Source organism: Entelurus aequoreus, linkage group LG25 (assembly GCF_033978785.1).
Source record: "Entelurus aequoreus isolate RoL-2023_Sb linkage group LG25, RoL_Eaeq_v1.1, whole genome shotgun sequence".
Taxonomy (NCBI): Eukaryota; Metazoa; Chordata; class Actinopteri; order Syngnathiformes; family Syngnathidae; genus Entelurus; species Entelurus aequoreus.
In genome coordinates, this window is record NC_084755.1 from 9,333,958 (window position 1) to 9,349,566 (window position 15,609).

Below are 15,609 nucleotides of genomic sequence, written 5' to 3' on the forward strand. Positions count from 1 at the left end.
AAATCTACTCTCAAGTGGGCCGGACTGGTAAAATCACGGCACGATAACTTAGAAATAAAGACAACGTCAGATTGTTTTCTTATGGAAGTAAGAATTGTCTCACATCAATTATTATTAGTTATTTTCGCACTCCATCCAGCTCTATAATCACTCGCCATACAGCAATAGAAGTGTCTATTACTTAGCTATTTCTCTTTGTTTTTAATGTCTATTTTCTATTTTCTGCTGGATTTATTCTCTATTTTATGCTGCAGCTGTCACATATACTGTAATATTGTCGTCATGTGCGTGCATGGTAATCGTTATATTTTGTATATATGATATAGACATAATACAACATATCAGTATATATAATATACTATACATATATTCAGGGTTTCCCACACATTCATTTATTTGTGGCGGCCCGCCACGAAAGAATTACGTTCGCTACAAAAAAAAAATAAAAAAATAAAAAATTTTAATTTAAAAAAATTTTTATTTATTTTTTATTTTTTATTTTTTTGTCCTCTCCAGCTTTTCAGGCAAATCATATAGTTGATGTACTATACTTCTCTTGTTGCCTTTTTTGTATTTGACTTTATTAAATGTATTTATATTAGAAACACAACATGTGTATATAACAAAGGGTGCAAAGTCTGCAGGCAGTAGGAAACACATGGTTAAGTGTAGGGAGTAAAACTGATGGCAGTCTAAAGTTCAAGATTTTTGGAGCTCTTTGTTCAGTGGATCAGATGTTTGATGAAGCTCTGTGTCTATCTGCCACCACTACTGTTTTCTGTTTATTTGTTACTGACTGTGGCAGGACACCTCTGCCTCTGTTTCACTTTATGTTGCTGGTAAATAATATGGTTGTAGTAGTAGGCTAAAGTTAAATTATTTAGTATGCACTAATTAAAGGGGCAGAGCTTTGAGACATTTTAGCTTTTATATTTTATAAGATATATTTTTTGTAAGAACCACAATTAATACATATATTTCAGTGAATAACTTATTGTTCAAATCTGTATATAAATATGTACATAAAGTGTTGTAATTATATTGTAAAATGGATGGATGGATGGACGTTTAAAACAAAACTGTTATTATTAATTAGTAAGTGTACATTTTTTGAGCCTTTTTAGAGAAAATCAAATCATTGTAGTAAATTATGCAAATTACTCGATGATGTCATAGTGACCACGCCCATAGCCACGCCCCCACCGCCACAGGTATCTTGGCAGTTTATGGGAAACACTGATATTATGTAAATATTACGTATATACGTTATATTTTATATCGCTATATTTAGTCAGTCTATTTATACCTGCATTGTCCTTTCCATCCTTACACTTTCCATCATTGTAACTGAGCTACTGTGTGGAACAATTTCCCTTGTGGATCATTAAAGTTTGTCTAAGTCTAAGTCTAACTTATACATATCAATATGGTATTAATACATATGCATATATTAATAAATATACAAATACAAATGTGATATACAAATAAATCATTTATATAAAATATAAATAAATTAGTGAGATTTGGAAATATAAACAAATAAAATGTATAAATATAAAAATGTGGCATACAAAAAAATCAAGAATTTGTATAAATAAACGTGTATTTGTAAATATATTTTTGAGATTTGAATACAAATATGCTTGATTTTTGTATTTGTATTGAATGCATACTTGCCAAACTTGAGACCTCCAATATCGGGAGGTGGGGGGGGGGGGCGTGGTTAGGGGCGTGGTTATTTACAGCTAGAATTCACCAACTCGAGTATTTCATATATATTTCATATATATATATATATATATATATATATATATATATATATATATATATATATATATATATATATATATATATATATATATATATATATATATATATATATATATATATATATATATATGTATGAAATACTTGACTTTCAGTGAATTCTAGCTATATATATATTTTTTTTAATTTTATTTTATTTACATAGAAGAAAAAAAAAATACTTGAATTTCAGTGTTCCAGTGGCTATCCATTAGATGGCAATATTGTCCTGTTTAACTTCTCCGTTCATGATGAGTATATCATTTCGGCCGCCATGTCTGTAATTTCCTCGTTCTTATGCTTCGTCTCCTTGTTGTGTGCGCAGTTGTGCACTCTATAAAAGCCCTAGATGTTATGACGTCTTTGGGCAGGCGAGCTGTTTATTTTGTGGGAAAGCGGACGTGAGAACAGGCTGTCCCCACTCAGTCTCAGGTCCGCATTGAGCTGGAGGGGGCGTGGCCTCCAGCTCCGGCTGAATACCGGGAGTTTGTCGGGAGAAAATCTCTGCCGGGAGGTTGTCGGGAGAGGCGCTGAATATCGGGATTCTCCCGCTAAAAACGGGAGGGTTGGCAAGTATGATTGAATGTGCATATGTGGATCGCTTTTTTTTGCTTTTGTGTCGATGAGACATTCCTACCACAAACCAGATGCACAAGTAAATGTGACCAAGTTTGAATGTGGAGTTACACACTCCCCTGAACAACCAGCAGAGGGGAGTGTGTAATGTTCTATATTTTCAATGGAACATATAAAATGTTGGTGTTGTTTACTTGAGTCCTATTGCCATCATAGTGCAGTCTACAAGGTCGAGAAGGCCTGACTCTGAGGCTCCGTTCTAATTCATACCAAAGGTGTTCTATCGAGTTCAAGTCAGGACTCTGTGCAGGCCAGTCAAGTTCATCCACACCAGACTCTGTCATCCATGTCTTTATGGGCCTTGCTTTGTGCACTGGTGCACAGTCATGTTGGAAGAGGAAGGGGCCCGCTCCAAACTGTTCCCACAAGGTTGGGAGCATGGAATTGTCCAAAATGTTTTGGTATCCTGGAGCATTCAAAGTTCCTTTCACTGGAACTAAGGGGCCAATCATCAGATTGGCAGATTGAAAAGCGTGATTCATCACTCCAGAGAAGGCATCTCCACTGATCTAGAGTCCAGTGGTGACGTGCTTTACATCACCACGCTTTGCATTGGACTTGGTGATGTATGGCTTAGATGCAGCTGCTCGGCCATGGAAACCCATTCCATGAAGCTCTCTGCGTACTGTACGTGGGCTAATTGGAAGGTCACATGAAGTTTGGGGCTCTGTAGCAACTGACTGTGCAGAAAGTTGGCGAGCTCTTTGCACTATGTCAGTTTATGTGGCCGAGTTGCTGTTGTTCCCAAACTCTTCCATTTTGTTATAATAAAGCCGACGGTTGACTTTGGAATATTTAGGAGCGAGGAAATTTTACGACTGGATTTGTTGCATCAGGAAGTTGGCGACCTCTTTGCACTATGTCAGTTTACGTGGCCTACCACTTCGTGGCTGAGTTGCTGTTGTTCCCAAACTCTTCCATTTTGTTATAATAAAGCCGACGGTTGACTTTGGAATAATTAGGAGCGAGGAAATTTCACGTCTGGATGTGTTGCATCACAAAGTTGGCGACCTCTTTGCACTATGTCAGTTTACGTGGCCTACCACTTGGTAGCTGAGTTGCTGTTGTTCCCAAACTCTTACATTTTGTTATAATAAAGCCGACGGTTGACTTTGGAATATTTAGGAGCGAGGAAATTTCACGACTGGATTTGTTGCATCACAAAATGGCCACCTATTTGCACTATTTCAGTTTACGTGGCCTAGCACTTGGTGGCTGAGTTGCTGTTGTTCCCAACCTCTTCCATTTTGTTATAATAAAGCCGACGGTTGACTTTGGGATAATTAGGAGCGAGGAAATTTCACGACTGGATTTGTTGCATCACAAAGTTGGCGACCTCTTTGCACTATGTCAGTTTACGTGGCCTACCACTTGGTGGCTGAGTTGCTGTTGTTCCCAAACTCTTCCATTTTGTTATAATAAAGCCGACGGTTGACTTTGGAATATTTAGGAGCGAGGAAATTTCACGACTGGATTTGTTGCATCAGGAAGTTGGCGACCTCTTTGCACTATGTCGGTTTACGTGGCCTAGCACTTGGTGGCTGAGTTGCTGTTGTTCCCAAACTCTTCCATTTTCTTATAATAAAGCCGACGGTTGACTTTGGAATATTTAGGAGCGAGGAAATTTCACGACTGGATTTGTTGCATCAGGAAGTTGGCGACCTCTTTGCACTATGTCAGTTTACGTGGCCTACCACTTCGTGGCTGAGTTGCTGTTGTTCCCAAACTCTTCCATTTTCTTATAATAAAGCCGACGGTTGACTTTGGAATATTTAGGAGCGAGGAAATTTCATGACTGGATTTGTTGCATCAGGAAGTTGGCGACCTCTTTGCACTATGTCGGTTTACGTGGCCTAGCACTTGGTGGCTGAGTTGCTGTTGTTCCCAAACTCTTCCATTTTCTTATAATAAAGCCGACGGTTGACTTTGGAATATTTAGGAGCGAGGAAATTTCACGACTGGATTTGTTGCATCAGGAAGTTGGCGACCTCTTTGCACTATGTCAGTTTACGTGGCCTAGCACTTGGTGGCTGAGTTGCTGTTGTTCCCAACCTCTACCATTTTGTAATAATAAAGCCGACGGTTGACTTTGGGATATTTGGGAGCGAGGAAATTTCACGACTGGATTTGTTGCATCAGGAAGTTGCCGACCTCTTTGCACTATGTCAGTTTACGTGGCCTAGCACTTGGTGGCTGAGTTGCTGTTGTTCCCGAACTCTTCCATTTTCTTATAATAAAGCCGACGGTTGACTTTGAAATATTTAGGAGCGAGGAAATTTCATGACTGGAATTGTTGCATCAGGAAGTTGGCGACCTCTTTGCACTATGTCAGTTTACGTGGCCTAGCACTTGGTGGCTGAGTTGCTGTTGTTCCCAAACTCTTCCATTTTCTTATAATAAAGCCGACGGTTGACTTTGGAATATTTAGGAGCGAGGAAATTTCACGACTGGATTTGTTGCATCAGGAAGTTGCCGACCTCTTTGCACTATGTCAGTTTACGTGGCCTAGCACTTGGTGGCTGAGTTGCTGTTGTTCCCAAACTCTTCCATTTTCTTATAATAAAGCCGACGGTTGACTTTGGAATATTGAGGAGCGAGGAAATTTCACGACTGGATTTGTTGCATCAGGAAGTTGGCGACCTCTTTGCACTATGTCAGTTTACGTGGCCTACCACTTCGTGGCTGAGTTGCTGTTGTTCCCAACCTCTTCCATTTTGTTATAATAAAGCCGACGGTTGACTTTGGGATAATTAGGAGCGAGGAAATTTCACGACTGGATTTGTTGCATCAGGAAGTTGGCGACCTCTTTGCACTGTCAGTTTACGTGGCCTACCACTTCGTGGCTGAGTTGCTGTTGTTCCCAAACTCTTCCATTTTCTTATAATAAAGCCGACGGTTGACTTTGGAATATTTAGGAGCGAGGAAATTTCACGACTGGATTTGTTGCATCAGGAAGTTGGCGACCTCTTTGCACTATGTCAGTTTACGTGGCCTATCACTTCGTGGCTGAGTTGCTGTTGTTCCCAAACTCTTCCATTTTCTTACAATAAAGCCGACGGTTGACTTTGGAATATTTAGGAGCGAGGAAATTTCACGACTGGATTTGTTGCATCACAAAGTTGGCGACCTATTTGCACTATTTCAGTTTACGTGGCCTAGCACTTGGTGGCTGAGTTGCTGTTGTTCCCAACCTCTTCCATTTTGTTATAATAAAGTCGACGGTTGACTTTGGGATATTTGAGAGCGAGGAAATTTCACGACTAGATTTGTTGCATCAGGAAGTTGGCGACCTCTTTGCACTATGTCAGTTTACATGGCCCAGCACTTGGTGGCTGAGTTGCTGTTGTTCCCAACCTCTTCCATTTTGTTATAATAAAGCCGACGGTTGACTTTGGTATATTTAGGAGCAAGGAAATTTCACGACTGGATTTGCTGCATCACAAAGTTGGCGACCTCTTTGCACTATGTCAGTTTACGTGGCCTAGCACTTGGTGGCTGAGTTGCTGTTGTTCCCAAACTCTTCCATTTTCTTATAAAAAAGCCGACGGTTGACTTTGGAATATTTAGGAGCGAGGAAATTTCACGACTGCATGTGTTGCATCCTATGACAGTTCCATGCTGGAAATCACTGAGCTCCTGAGAGCGGCCCATTCTTTAACAAATGTTTGTAGGAACAGTCTCCATGCCTAAGTGCTTGATTTTATACACCTGTGGCCGGGCCAAGTGATTAGGACACCTGATTCCGATAATTTGGATACACAATATAGTGTATGTTTGCTCAAAATGTACACAAGCGGTAGTCTGAGAAGTGTAGAGAATGCATATAAATGTTTTAGTTATTTCTTTATTCATTCACAATTGTCATCCCGGACGAGCCCCCAAATTGTTGCGTCGGACCAGTTCTTCCTCCAAGGGAATCTAAGTTACTGGTCAATCCCAAATTCTTTCGATGACATATATGCTGAGTAAGAAGGACCATCAAGACAGAATTGGAATATTTTCTAGTTTATTCCAAAGCTTTGGGAGACCAACTTAATGAATACATTCGTATCGGCCGCTCTAGTTGATCTGACACTCAAAACGGAAGAGCCTACTTCTTGAATCCGCAAACAGCCCCCACCCTCTTCAGAAAGGAATACAACACTAGCTGCCTCAAACATGACTATGAATAAAGAAATAACTAAAACATTTATATGCCTTCTCCACAGAAGCCAATGAGTTATTGTTGGCCTTATAATAAATGTAAAGATGCTGGATTTTGCTTGCTGCCAAGATAAGTCAAAAGTGCTTGGAGACGACGATGCATTTCACTGTCGATTGAAAGTGAACACCAGATGTTACCCCTTCAAGTATTTTATTGAATGCAGCCTGGTCGTAAAGGTGCGCGTCGTGACCCTCCACCTCATGCAATCACGGCCACCTATAAATAAGCGTGTTGCCATACCGCTTCATAGACCTTTAAATCCTCTCGTACTGTTTGCGAGGCCATTTACTGCAGACCTTTTGTTTTTAATGGTCTTTACATTAGCCGCAGTTTGAAATTGAACTCATCCATAGGTTGGAAACCAGGCGGCCCCTCGTGAAGTCTATCGATCCTAATCTTGCTTGATGGTCCCGTTTTAAAGCCTTAAGTGGTTTTTCAGAGCTCGGTGTTTATAATGACCTCTTAGCTGCTTTATCGCATCTTGACTTTAAGGCATCTGGAGGTGGTGGAGGCACAGCTGCTCTCAAGACTATGTGTGTGTCTGTCACGATGAGAATAGACTGACCTATTGAGCTGTCAGCGACTTATATTATATTCGCTTCAAACACTTAGAGGTACTTTTTGTCACGAGGATGTCGGGACAGTACACACAATAGAGCGCATGTACCCCCCGAGGCCAAACAAAATGTACATAGTACACAGTGAAGCGCATACCTCCGCCAAGGCAAAACAAGCGTGCATCATCGGATCTGACAAAAACATATATAAGTCGCACTGGAGTATAAAGGCCTACTGAAAGCCACTACTACCGACCACGCAGTCGGATAGTTTATATATCAATGATGAAATCTTAACATTGCAACACATGCCAATACGGCCGGGTGAACTTATAAAGTGACATTTTGAATTTCCCGGGAAACTTCCGGCTGAAAACGTTTCGATATGATGACGTTTGCGCGTGACGTCAACCGTTGAAGCGGAAGTATTCGGAGCCCATTGAATCCAATACAAAAAGCTCTGTTTTCATCTCAAAATTCCACAGTATTCTGGACATCTGTGTTGGTGAATCTTTTGCAATTTGTTTAATGAACAATGGAGACTGCAAAGAAGAAAGTTGTAGGTGGGATCAGTGTATTAGCGGCGGACTACAGCAACACAAACAGGAGGACTTTGAGGATAGCAGACGCGCTAGCCGAACGACCTCACCTTGACTTCCTCCGTCTCCGGGCCGCCGACCGCATCGGTGATCGGGTGAAGTCCTTCGTCGTACCGTCGATCGCTGGAACGCAGGTGAGCACGGGTCGTGATGAGCAGATGAGAGCTGGCGTAGGTGCAGAGCTAATGTTTTTAGCATAGCTCTGTCGAGGTTCCGTAGCTAAGTTAGCTTCAATGGCGTCGTTAGCAACAGCATTGCTAAGCTTCGCCAAGCTGGAAAGCATTAACCGTGTAGTTACATGTCCAGAGTTTGGTAGTATTGTTGATCTTCGGTCCATCCTTCCAGTCAGGGGCGTATTTGTTTTGTTTCTATATACAGTTAAGCCCGATGCTATCACGTTAGCTCAGTAGCTAAAGTGCTTCACCGATGTATTGCCGTGGAGATAAAAGTCACTGTGAATGTCCATTTCGCGTGCTCGACTCTCATTTTCAAGAGGATATAGTATCCGAGGTGGTTTAAAATACAAATCCGTGATCCACAATAGAAAAAGGAGAGAGTGTGGAATCCAATGAGCCAGCTTGTACCTAAGTTACGGTCAGAGCGAAAAAAGATATGTCCTGCACTGCACGCTAATCCTTCACTTTCACGTTCCTCATCCACGAATCTTTCATCCTCGCTCAAATTAATGAGGTAATTGTCGCTTTCTCGGTCCGAATCTCTCTCGCTGCATTGAAAACAATAGGAAAATGTGAGCAGACCTTCCTCCGGTGACGTCACGCTACTTCCGGTAGGGGCAAGGCTTTTTTTCATCAGAGACCAAAAGTTGCAAACTTTATCGTCGTCGTTCTCTACTAAATCCTTTCAGCAAAAATATGGCAATATCGCGAAATGATCAAGTATGACACATAGAATGGATCTGCTATCCCCGTTTTAAATTTAAAAAATTCATTTCAGTAGGCCTTTAAGTCGCATTTTTTGGGGAAATGTATTTGATAAAAGCCAACACCAAGAATAGACATTTGAAAGGCAATTTAAAATAAATAAAGAATAGTGAACAACAGGCTGAATAAAGGCCTACTGAAATTAAATGTTCTTGTTTAAACGGGGATAGCAGATCCATTCTAAGTGTCATACTTGATCATTTCGCGATATTGCCATATTTTTGCTGAAAGGATTTAGTAGAGAACATCGACGATAAAGTTTTGGTCGCTGATAAAAAAAAGCCTTGCCTGTACCGGAAGTAGCATGGCGTCACAGGTTGAAAGGCTCCTCACATTTCCCCATTGTTTACACCAGCAGCGAGAGAGATTCGGACCGAGAAAGCGACAATTACCCCATTCATTTGAGCCAGGATGAAAGATTCGTGGATGAGGAACGTGAGAGTGAAGGACTAGAGTGCAGTGCAGGACGCATCTTTTTTCGCTCTGACCGTAACTTAGGTATAAGCTGGCTCATTGGATTCCACACTCTCTCCTTTTTCTATTGTGGATCACGGATTTGTATTTTAAACCACCTCGGATACTATATCCTCTTGAAAATGACAGTCGAGAACGTGAAATGGACATTCACAGTGACTTTTATCTCCACGACAATACATCGGTGAAGCACTTTAGCTACGGAGCTAACGTGATAGCATCGTGCTTAACTGCATATCGAAACAGACGAAATAAGCCCCTGACTGGAAGGATAGACAGAAGATCAACAATACCATCCATCCATCCATTTTCTACCGCTTATTCCCTTAGGCTCCAGCGCCCCCCGCGACCCCGATCTCAGCTACAATCGGGCGGAAGGCGGGGTACACCCTGGACAAGTCGCCACCTCATCGGAGGGCCAATCAACAATACTACTATTACTATTAAACCCTGGATTTGTAACCACACGGTTAATGCTGTACCGCCTGGCGAAGCCTAGCAATGCTGTTGCTAACGACGCCATTGAAGCTAACTTAGCTACGGGACCTCGACAGGGCTATGCTACAAACATTAGCTCTCCACCTACGCCAGCCCTCATCTGCTCATCACGACCCGTGCTCACCTGCGTTCTAGCGATCGACGGCGCGACGAAGGACTTCACCACGATGATCGGTGCGGTGGGCGGCCCGGAGACGGAGGAAGTCAAGGTGAGGACAGCGGCGCGGCGGCGGGCGTTGTAGCTTTCGACGACACCCCGGCCGCCATCAGAGTCGGCAAGAAACATATATTTCCCCAAAGTTACGTACGTGACATGCACATAGCGACACGCACGTACGGGCAAGCGATCAAATGTTTGGAAGCCAAAGCTGTACTCACGGTAGCGCGTCTGCTATCCAAGTCAAAGTCCTCCTGGTTGTGTTGCTGCAGCCAGCCGCTAATACACCGATCCCACCTACAACTTTCTTCTTTGCAGTCTCCATTGTTCATTAAACAAATTGCAAAAGACTCACCAACAGATGTCCAGAATACTGTGGAATTTTGCGAGAAAAACAGAGCTTTTTGTATTGGATTCAACGGTGTCCGAATACTTCCGTTTCAACCATCGACGTCACGCGCATACGTCATCATACATAGACGTTTTCAACCGGAAGTTTCCCGGGAAATTTAAAATTGCACTTTATAAGTTAACCCGGCCGTATTGGCATGTGTTGCAATGTTAAGATTTCATCATTGATGTATAAACTATCAGACTGCGTGGTCGGTAGTAGTGGCTTTCAGTAGGCCTTTAACGTAACATATTATGGTAAGAGTCATTCAAATAACTATAACATATAGAACATGCTATACGTTTACCAAACAATCTGTCACTCCTAATCGCTAAATCCCATGAAATCTTATACTTCTAATCTCTTACGTGAATGAGCTAAATAATATTATTAGATATTTTACGGTAATGTGTAAATAATTTCACACATAAGTCGCTCCTGAGTATAAGTCGCACCCCCGGCCAAACTGTGAAAAAAAACTGCGACTTATAGTCCGAAAAATACGGTAACCGTTCATGTCCGAATTGCAATCTTTAACTCTTGTGCTTTTATTTTGAAAGCAAGTTCTGTCACTTGCTCGCTCCTTCATTCCCCCGACTCTAGAGTGTTCGGTACAGGAGGAGAAAGGGCAACAGGTGATCTGCAAAAACGGGTGTGTAGGGAACGTTGCCAGGAATAATTGCTGGTTTATAGCATCTGGCTGTTTGTTTACCGGGGTGTGGTCACTCCTCCATTATTTAATTGCTGGCTTTGTCAGTGTTCCCAAGTAATGTCAACACGAGCTCCAATGTTTTGTCACCTCATTGAATTGAATGATTGAATGCAGGCTGTAAATTGAGTGCACACCGAGTTGTCAGTGAGGCACGAAAGTGATTTATTTATGAGGCTTATCTTAATTGACCAAACTACTTTGTTTAAATTGTGAGTTGTCATCATTTTGTAGATATTTTGCAGTGTATAGTTATTTCATGTATGACATATTTTTGCTCAAACTCCTTATGGATCTATCTGATAACACAAACCTTCCAATTGTTAGAAAGCCCACTGTTTAATATGTTTGTTTATGCTTCACTGAGGAGAGTATTTGTCCTACTAATTTTGCCGGTCCTTGAACTCACCGTAGTTGGTTTACGTGTACAACTTTCTCCGTCGCTGCCACAAAAAGACGTGTTTTATGCCACTCCTTCTTTGTCTCATTTTGTCCACCAAACGTTTTATGCTGTGCGTGAATGCACACAGGTGAGCTTTGTTGATGTTATTGACCTGCGTGGAGTGGTAATAATCCATGCTAACATGCTATTTAGGCTAGCTGTGTGTACATATACATGATGTTGTATAAAATGTTGGTGTTTTTTCACTTTTTTGTCTCATTTTGTCCACCAAACGTTTTATGCTGTGCATGAATGCACAAAGGTGAGCTTTGTTGATGTTATTGACTTGCGTGGAGTGGTAATAATCCATGCTAACATGCTATTTAGGCGAGCTGTGTGTACATATACATGATGTTGTATAAAATGTTGGTGTTGGTTACTTTTTTGTCTCATTTTGTCCGCCAAACGTTTTATGCTGTGCGTGAATGCACAAAGGTGAGCTTTGTTGATGTTATTGACTTGCGTGGAGTGGTAATAATCCATGCTAACATGCTATTTAGGCGAGCTGTGTGTACATATACATGATGTTGTATAAAATGTTGGTGTTTTTTTACTTTTTTGTCTCATTTTGTCCGCCAAACGTTTTGTGCTGTGCGTGAATGCGCAAAGGTGAGCTTTGTTGATGTTATTGACTTGCGTGGAGTGGTAATAATCCATGCTAACATGCTATTTAGTTGAGCTGTGTGTACATATACATGATGTTGTATAAAATGTTGGTGTTTGTTACTTTTTTGTCTTATTTTGTCCGCCAAACGTTTTGTGCTGTGCGTGAATGCACAAAGGTGAGCTTTGTTGATGTTATTGACTTGCGTGGAGTGGTAATAATCCATGCTAACATGCTATTTAGGCTAGCTGTGTGTACATATACATGGTGTTGTATAAAATGTTGGTGTTGGTTACTTTTTTGTCTCATTTTGTCCGCCAAACGTTTTGTGCTGTGCGTGAATGCGCAAAGGTGAGCTTTGTTGATGTTATTGACTTGCGTGGAGTGGTAATAATCCATGCTAACATGCTATTTAGGCAAGCTGTGTGTACATATACATGATGTTGTATAAAATGTTGGTGTTTTTTTACTTTTTTGTCTCATTTTGTCCGCCAAACGTTTTATGCTGTGCGTGAATGCGCAAAGGTGAGCTTTGTTGATGTTATTGACTTGCGTGGAGTGGTAATAATCCATGCTAACATGCTATTTAGGCGAGCTGTGTGTACATATACATGATGTTGTATAAAATGTTGGTGTTGGTTACTTGTTTGTCTCATTTTGTCCGCCAAACGTTTTGTGCTGTGCGTGAATGCGCAAAGGTGAGCTTTGTTGATGTTATTGACTTGCGTGGAGTGGTAATAATCCATGCTAACATGCTATTTAGGCTAGCTGTGTGTACATATACATGATGTTGTATAAAATGTTGGTGTTTTTTCACTTTTTTGTCTTTTTGTCCGCCAAACGTTTTGTGCTGTGCGTGAATGCGCGAAGGTGAGCTTTGTTGATGTTATTGACTTGCGTGGAGTGGTAATAATCCATGCTAACATGCTATTTAGGCTAGCTGTGTGTACATATACATGATGTTGTATAAAATGTTGGTGTTTTTTTACTTTTTTGTCTCATTTTGTCCACCAAACGTTTTATGATGTGCGTGAATGCACAAAGGTGAGCTTTGTTGATGTTATTGACTTGCGTGGAGTGGTAATAATCCATGCTAACATGCTATTTAGGCGAGCTGTGTGTACATATACATGATGTTGTATAAAATGTTGTTGTTTACTTTTTTGTCTCATGTTGTCCGCCAAATGTTTTATGCTGTGCGTGAATGTGCAAAGGTGACCTTTGTTGATGTTATTGACTTGCGTGGAGTGGTAATAATCCATGCTAACATGCTATTTAGGCTAGCTGTGTGTACATATACATGATGTTGTATAAAATGTTGGTGTTTTTTTACTTTTTTGTCTCATTTTGTCCGCCAAACGTTTTGTGCTGTGCGTGATAGCGCAAAGGTGAGCTTTGTTGATGTTATTAACTCGCGTGGAGTGGTAATAATCCATGCTAATATGCTATTTAGGCGAGCTGTGTGTACATATACATGATGTTGTATAAAATGTTGGTGTTTTTTTACTTTTGTCTCATTTTGTCTGCCACACGTTTTATGCTGTGCATGAATGCACAAAGGTGAGCTATGTTGATGTTACTGACTTGCGTGGAGTGGTAATAATCCATGCTAACATGCTATTTAGGCTAGCTGTGTGTACATATATACATGATGTTGTATAAAATGTTGGTGTTGTTTACTTTTTTGTCTCATTTTGTCTGCCACACGTTTTATGCTGTGCGTGAATGCACAAAGGTGAGCTTTGTTGATGTTATTGACTTGCGTGGAGTGGTATTAATCCATGCTAACATGCTATTTAGGCTAGCTGTGTGTACATATATACATGATGTTGTATAAAATGTTGGTGTTTACTTTTTTGTCTCATTTTGTCTGCCACACGTTTTATGCTGTGCGTGAATGCACAAGGGTGAGCTTTGTTGATGTTATTGACTTGCGTGGAGTGGTAATAATCCATGCTAACATACTATTTAGGCTAGCTGTGTGTACATATATACATGATGTTGTATAAAATGTTAGTGTTGTTTACTTGAGACATATCACCATTATAGTGCAGCCTACACTTATCTCTTATGTTTGACTGCCATCTAGTGGTCACACTTATCATTACACCATGTACCAAATTAAATAGTTTTGAGTTGGGTAAGCTCAACCAAACTTATTCCTTACATTATTAGGCGCACTGTGGAGTTTTGAGAGGGAAAAAAGGATTTTAAGTGTGCCCTGTAGTCCGGAAAATACGGTAAATCTGTTTTTTATTTTTCTACCATCGATGCACTTAAAAATGTTCCGTTCTGTTAATTTGTGAGGCAAAAAAAGTCTCCTCTTCATTACTCGTTGCTGTTTTTATTGAATGGTACCTGCTTCCGGGATGTAACCCACGCGTTGAGACTGGCGCATGCGCGATACGACCTGGAAATGATATCTGTCAATAAAGTACTTAATATTTTATCACTAAATGCAATTGATTTTTTTCACTTTGCCAGAAAAAAATATATGTACTGCTTGAAATTGCATACCTTTTAAACTTCAATAGTCTCCAATATTGCAACAAATATTACAGTATATTATCATACTTTCCAAACATGTTTCTGTCTAAATAAAATAAATAAAAATACTTAACTTTACAGCAAACTACCCATCAAATTAATAAAAATGACTATTAATTTTACGTTGTTCTTTACAGCATATTACTGTAAATTGAAAAAAACCGACTACTGTTTTTTTGCGTTAAAATTCTGTTGACTGAGCTGCCGGTTTTTGACTGTAAAATCTACGGTTGTTGTTTTTAATGGTGTATTACTGTAAATGGAAAGACGGTACATTTGTTTTTACGGTAGAAAAACCGGCGGCTAAGTTGCCAGAATTAAAAAAATAACTTGTACGGTTTTTCCGCTAACAATATAATGTTGTAGAAACCAATGTCAATTTAACAAAACAATTCTGGCTACTAAGCTGCCAGCTTTTTCCGTAAACCCCCCCCCAAAAAACAGTGATACTGTTTTTCCATTTACCGTATAATGTAAAAAAAAAAAAAAAAAACACTAGTTTACAGTAAAATGTTGTAAACAAGTTTCGTACGGGTGAAAAATGCTTGGATTTTAATGTTGTGTTTTCAAGGTTTAAAAAAATTCCTGAATTTTGGGTGAAGTGCTTGTAAATGCTTGGAAATGTTCATCATATTTCTCGGCAGTCTGGCTCAATAGGCAAAAATATAAAATGGAAAAAAATAAAATACGATTCCTTAAAAATGAAAGCTACACGCTTGATCTGTTGGCTTTGCACGAGCCCTTACATTAGGTTGTTGTCATGTACACTACCGTTCAAAAGTTTGGGGTCACATTGAAATGTCCTTATTTTTGAAGGAAAAGCACTGTACTTTTCAATGAAGATAACTTTAAACTGGTCTTAACTTTAAAGAAATACACTCTATACATTACTAATGTGGTAAATGACTATTCTAGCTGCAAATGTCTGGTTTTTGGTGCAATATCTACATAGGTGTATAGAGGCCCATTTCCAGCAACTATCACTCCGGTGTTCTAATGGTACAATGTGTTTGCTCATTGGCTCAGAAGGCTAATTGATGATTA

The 15,609-nt window shown here is 40.2% G+C and overlaps 1 protein-coding gene across 1 annotated transcript in view; it reads left to right on the forward strand.

Moving 5' to 3' along the window:
• pitpnc1a (phosphatidylinositol transfer protein cytoplasmic 1a) overlaps positions 1-15,609 on the forward strand; it is a 157,369-nt gene that overhangs the window by 511 nt on the left and 141,249 nt on the right. The window lies entirely within an intron of this gene.